Genomic DNA, 6,760 nt, shown 5'->3' on the forward strand with positions numbered 1-6,760 from the left:
AAAAAAATCATTTAGGATTTCACCTGAGTTCACATAATGAATGGATACTTTAACGTCCTCCCCGGCTTTTATGAAATGTCAACTGCAAAAGATCCTTCGTGTGTGGAAGCCCTGGGTTTCTCAAATTGTTTGGGGAAAGCACACCTCTAACTAGCCTGTCATGAATAAGGTGGAGAGGAAAAACCTGTTGCGTAATCTCATTTGCTGCGGGGTTCGTCGTGCTGTTCCCTTGAACCACGGGGAGGTGAGTTAAGGTGCAGGGCGTTTAAAGCGCAAGCTTTTGTTTACTCAGTGCTCTGGCTGCCACTTGTGCTTGAAAAGATCCTAAGTCAATACTTTACTCATAGGGGTGAAGGAAACCTATCAAACCTGTTTAGAAAATGACCAGGTATGTGTCTGTTTCTCTCTCCCCTTCTTTTTCTTCTCGGGGTGAAATGTACCATCCACGACTGTATTTTGGGAAAGACTGTCAACAAAATGCTGCTTTATGCCACTCACTTACTGTGGGACTGTCCCTTAGGCGACAACTGTTTACTCCGAAGATTTATTCTCTTTCATCTCCAGCGAGGAACATTTTTTAACGTTTTGAAACTTCAGGGGAAAACGTGAAAGAAGAAAGTCAGCAGAGTGAGTTAATGAATTAGAAAAACTCTTTCCTTTTTCCTGAGGAACCTGTGTATTGATAGACTCGCGGCTCCGGAGGCCCTAATTAATGGAGACTTGGGGAGTTCTATCTATGGGAAAGGCAGCAGGTTGGAGAGAGCAGTAAATGGAAAAAAGTAAGAATTCATGGCTTTGTGTAGGTATTTTAGTAAAAATGTGATAGGCTCTGTGACAGCTTTTTTTTAAGCTTTATAATCAAGTGGAATTTACTGAGATTGAGGACTAGGGGGGAACACTTTTTTAGTAGTATTTGTTAACATTTTATATTTTAAAGAATTGGCTCGCTAATCCCCGCTCAGGAGTTGTTTTTTAAGTAAACCATTTTGCACTTAGCCTACCCAAGTTCCACCTCTGGAGAGATCAGAAATGAGTGTTCATTCTTCATTCTGCTAGTCACAATGGTTAATGCCAGTCTCTGAAACCAAGTCAGTTCAAGTACTCGTAACCTACTTTCGTGTGTAAAAGATATAAACTGGTAGTCATGTTTGAAAATTTTTTATTTAAACCTCTAGTAGGACAGTAACTCAAAACAGTTAAATACACGACTTGGTTTAAATTGTACTTACTTTTTCGTGGGTGTCCCAGTTAGATATTACAGTTTTTTAGACTATGCATTATTGTGGAGGGGACAGGGGCTTGAGGTCCTGACGTGTTAAGTTTTGCCCCTTGACTTAGGTAAGTCCTTGTCCTTTGGTTCAGTTTGGTAAATGCCCAGAAGTCGTGCCAAATTGGGGCTGGGTCTGGGTCTCGGTGGCCAAAAGCTTAATGATAGTAACACTGACAAGGGGGCAAAGAGAAGATCTTATTAACCTAGTTCTTTTTCTTTTTTTTAACCTCATACATTTATTACCTCCCATGGTTGGGAATGGAGGCTGAGATCAGGGTTTAAGAGGCGATCTCAGGGCGTGTTGAATTTAGGCTGTGGTGTATGAGTTTGTTTTGATATTGTTTTTTATAAATTGCAGTATTGGGAATGGAATACAGTTTGGATTATGGGACATTAATCCAGCAGATACAGAGATATGCAGCATTCAGTTTTTTTTCTCCCAACCAATCATATTTGCCTACTAAACATTTGCCCCGGATGACTGTAATTAATCCTAGAAACCTAAGTTTTCTTGGAATATTTGACAAAAAGACATTCTATCCTGTGTTGAGACTAACCATTCTCTGGAGATCTAATGTCATTTAAAGTGTTTTGAGTTTCCAAGTGAAAGATATTTAAAATTTAAGAGATAAGTTAATATATGGTGAGCTGATTTGAATGACAATGCCAAGGAAAAGGGGAGCTAAGACAAGAGAAATACAAACCAGATTTTAGGATAAGTTTTATCATATTGAAGTGGGAAAGACTTCTTGGGCGGTGGGAGGGAGGGACCACAGTTGATGCTTGATTGACTTCCCTTTAAATTAAACTGCATCTAATTTAAAAACAGACATCTTTCATCATCAAAGAAAGCAAAATATAATTAAGTCATCAAACCTTGCTCCTCATGGTACATTCTAAAACCAGAACCCCCACTCCCTGATTTTTGTGTTGTGGATAATCTGATATTTTTATATATTTCCTTAGCCCAGATGATCAAGAGTTGGCTGTGGGAAGGGATGAGGTTATAAAGGTTGGCTGGATTTAAGGAAGGCTCAGGCATTAAGGTGAGGCCATTCTCAAACATAAACTGTTTGAGAAAGGGACTTAGGAATTTAATCAAAGAAATGACTGGAGGAAATACAGAGGAGTGACTCAGAAAGTAGGATCCAAGGCAGATTACCGAGGACAGGTCCAGAGAAATCGTAACCGCTTGTCAGGGTATGATTAGTACAGAAGGAAATGGGATACCTCTTGGTATGGAAGGAAAAAGGCATCTGAGGAAAATATCAGCAGGTACCCCAGCAACCAGACAGTGAGGAAACGTCACCCCTCTCTGATTGATTGGAGCTAGAAACCTCATGATGGCTCTCAAGAAAAAGTCACAGGGATTTTTACCACGTAAGAAATTTAACGTGGGAGAGGGGCCAGAGGATAAACTAAAGTATGACCAGGAAGTAAACGTGAAATTACCAACGATAATATAAAATAAAAGGGGACTCACTCTACTTTTCCTGGCCCCATTTTGACTTATTTAGGAGGAGGGGCTGTAGAGACTGATTTCTTGGTTAACTATATGTAAAACGGAAGTGTACTATGTACACAGGGGAACCAGTAGTTGGGGACACTGGCTTTATTGAGCCCAGGACTCTAAGGATGTTAAGAAAGTACATACATAGGTAAAGATAAACAAGTGTGAGGTTCCCTACATGAAGGATTGGAGGCTTCCAGGAGGCACTCTTCTTGGAGATAAGGGAATTAGCCTGGCTTTAAAGGCTGCTTAACATTCGTATGGAGGAAGGGAGGTTAGAGATGGATGCCATGCATCCCTTCATTCAGTGGATTTATAGTTAGCTTCTAAATGCTAGGCCCTCTTCCAGACAAGGGGCAGATATTTGACTAACAGGTGGGAGAAGAGGGAAGGACAATAGACAATATTGTCAATATTGTCAATAGACAATAAGTCACAGTGATTAATCTTGGGAAGATAATAATGATCAGAGTCAAGCACATGATAGCAGGCCAGTTACAAGCCATTTAATTCTGTGACTTCACTTACATTGAGGATAATTTTGAGGTCAAAGTTTGGTTGGATTTAAAGCAGCAGGTTAAGGCATTAAGATGAGGCTATTCCTGAACACACACTGAGTGAGCAAGGGAATTAGAAATGTAATCAAAGAGCTGACGGGGAAAATGCAGAATAGTTCAGAGAGTAGGTGCCGATTCTGAGGAATAATGTTAATGATGAAACTTTTTCATAATTGTGCTGCCCGCACCAGTTTCGATAGAATTCCATGTATTCATCGACTTCATTTTGACCATTTTTTTCTTTTTAAAGAAATCTTTCTGATGTTGTTTGAAGCATGCAAACTGATTTTCTAACTCCTGTGTAGCGATTGGCTAACAATTCTTACTTTGCTGCCATCTGTGAAGAACTCCTATTTATGTGTGAGGTTCTCCATTAGGAATAATTCGGTAGTTCTGTAAAGGGTAGTTCCCCAAACAGTTTGCTTTGATGGCCTCATCTACAAGAGCTTCCGAAACAAGTGATGTGCAAATAGTATAGGTAAACCATTTAGGTCACTATCAGATAAGTCAATTAGGGGAATGATTGATGCCCAGATTTCACCTCACAAATTTTAAATTACTTTGTGCTCTATGAAAGACCTTGGGTGGCCCCACGAGCCCTAAAGCTCGGCTGTCTAAACCCATCCATTGGCACCATGGAAGAAAGTCTGGTTTTGTAAAGAATATAGCTGCTAATACCCTGGGGGACGGTTCTGCTTTGTAACTCATGCAATGAGTTGCATTGAATTGCAACCATGCAGTGGTTGCCGTGGGTCTGAATGGACTGTATAGCAGTGGGGTTTGGTTTGTACTCTGTGTGCTTGCTATGCATCGAGCTACTAAGCACAGGGTCAATAGTTCTAATCTACCAGCCACTCTGGGGTAGATGGTAGAGGCTGTTTACTCTGGTGATGATGTGCAGTGTCAGAAGCCCAAAGGGGCAGTTATACTCTGCGCTGTAGTGTTGCTGAGTTGGAATTGACAGGATGCCACCGAGGTGGGTTTTTTTTTTAAGTTGGATGCTTAATTGTGTTTCCTTACAATTTTGTAGCGGGTCTGGTGATCCTACTGGCAATTCTTTTTTAAGCTTATTAATTTTTAATACTTTTCTAAAAATAGTGGAGAACTAAAGTAAAAGTCAGTTCTGTAATGAAGCAGAGTAGATATTTGGTGCTGTGGGATTTGACTGCCTGGGTGTTTTGTTTTTTTTTTAATTGTTTTGATTGTTACTTGGAGCATATTCTTTGCAGTGTTAACCGAAAACAAGCCGTAGGGACTATTTCAAGATCTGGGGTTCATTTACAAAGTACTTGTCTAGCCCTCCTTAAGTAATATGTGCCCTCCACTCTTCTTGCAGTTTTAAACTTTTAATAAGTTTCAAAGATAAAATTCAGGTAGAAGACGCCAACAGGGGCTTATATAAATCAAGTAGGTGTGCATTTAGAATCAAGTGCCTATAGTTTTTCTTTATACACATAACCAGTATATAACCTTGGGATAAAGCTATGCAAAAGAAAGTAAGAGGAGGTAGGAACTTAAGCATTTCTTTTATCCTAAACTAAAATACTAGATTTAGGAAAAACATAGTAGATACGTATGTTAGGGGTCTGTACGTGTGTGCATAAAAGCTAGTGATGCATACTTTTCAAAGGTACTTGGAAAAACCAGTAAACCCCAAACCAAATTTCACTGCCCTAGAGTCAATTTTGATTCAAAAGGACTCTAGGACAGGGTAGAACAGCCTGTGTGCATTTCTGAAGCCTCCTTTTTTTTTTAATGTTTATTTTTATTTTATTGACTAGGCTTTCAACAGTTTTTTTGGTACATAATCCATATACAATACAATTTAATAGTTCAATCATATAAAAAATAGTTGTACACTCATTACCACTATCAATTTTAGGACATTTTCTTCTTTTTTGTATACATTATTATTAGTTCCCTATTCCCCTCCTTTACCTCACCTGTCCCATCCCCAAGAAATAATTAATCCAGTTACTGTTTGAATACCTTTCTCTGTCCTGGATTTCATATACAGCAAAACACACTAAAATGCTAACAACAAAACAAAGTAAAACAGAGAAAAATCTCAATTAAAAAGGAGTAGAAAATATAAAATCCAGAACACATTTAAAATAGATCAAAAGGGTGATCAAATGATAAGGTGTTAAATCTTAAACTAACTGCATCTTCCGTATTCTGCTTTCCAATAGATACTCTGTATGATAGCAAGGCAATTCACATCCATGGTCCATGCTCAGAAGGAACTCACTGGAGCCTTAAGCCAATTCTATGAGTTTTTGAAGCCCCCTGCTGTGGTGAGACAAGATCCTGGTGGTGAGGTTGGGTACGTTTCAAACTCCCATTGCAAATTTGGAAGCTCAACATCATGAGACACCCCAAAAAGAAATATGAGGACATTTACCTTTTTAAAAGTTTACAGCTTTGGAACCCCATGGGAAGCAATTGAATCCATGATGGTGGGCTTGGCTTTGGTTTGGTTGTTACTAGGTGCTTATGAATTGAATGTGTTGTTTGTACTCTTTATACACAACATAGCCACCATGTTGGTGTTAGGTGCCTGTGAGTTGGCTTCAACCCATGGTGACGTTATGAACAGCTTCATTCTGCCTGAATTTGCATATGAGCAACTCATAGTCCATTCCACAATTGCCCGTCCTATTTTGTTTTATGATAGTGAGCATCTCCATTATCTCTTCCCACAGATATAGTCAATTTGATGCCTTTGTATTTCATCTTGTGAGGTGCACATGTACAGTTATGTATGGTAGTTGTTTACGTTGTTAAAATAAGGTAGTTGCATTGGCCTTTTAGAATTCTATCATGTGATATCCAGCTTCGTTCCAATCAACAAGCTCATAGTTTCCAATTGATCCTTCCTTTTTCATTCTAATTTTTGCATTTTAATCACCCCAAATCATCAGTACATCCAGTTTGCCTATCTAATCCATTTCAGAATGAAAGAGTCGGGAGACTTCTTCACTTTCTTCATCACTAGCTTTAATGGTTGATGTGCACATTTGAATAATAGTTGTGTTACTGGGATTCTTTGCAGGCTTGTAGATATTATCGTATCATAGGCAGGATGGTACTTCAAGAGAGATCTTGAAATGTTCTTTTTGAGGATGAATGTGACATTATTCCACTCAAATCAATCTTTCCTGGCATAGTGAACCAAATGCTTGTCCAACTCAAAATGGTTAAGAGTGGTCCATTGCAACACATTACTGGCTATGATATTGATCTGTATGGATTTTATTTCACATTTGACAACTTCCAAGTTTCCTTGATTCTTACTGTTTATTCCACCTCTGAGTACTGATTGAAATTTACAGCTGCTTCATCTTATTTTGATCTTGCCCCATCACATGCCCATTGGGAAGGTTCTGAAAGCTTTTGCTTCCACCCACGTCATAAGATTGA

The 6,760-nt window shown here is 39.0% G+C and overlaps 1 protein-coding gene across 1 annotated transcript in view; it reads left to right on the forward strand.

Annotated features, from left to right (window-relative positions):
- The first annotated feature begins 311 nt into the window (after positions 1 to 311).
- The window catches only part of DUSP16 (dual specificity phosphatase 16), a 109,420-nt gene continuing 102,971 nt past the window's right edge, over positions 312 to 6,760 (forward strand). Inside the window, exon 1 of the mRNA XM_004716213.3 lies at positions 312 to 388. The gene's annotated coding sequence lies outside the window, so the exon portion shown is untranslated. The remainder of the gene's footprint in view (positions 389 to 6,760) is intronic.

This window comes from Echinops telfairi, unplaced genomic scaffold, assembly GCF_000313985.2.
Source record: "Echinops telfairi isolate 266 unplaced genomic scaffold, ASM31398v2 ScPeMD7_1957;HRSCAF=2489, whole genome shotgun sequence".
Lineage (NCBI taxonomy): Eukaryota > Metazoa > Chordata > Mammalia > Afrosoricida > Tenrecidae > Echinops > Echinops telfairi.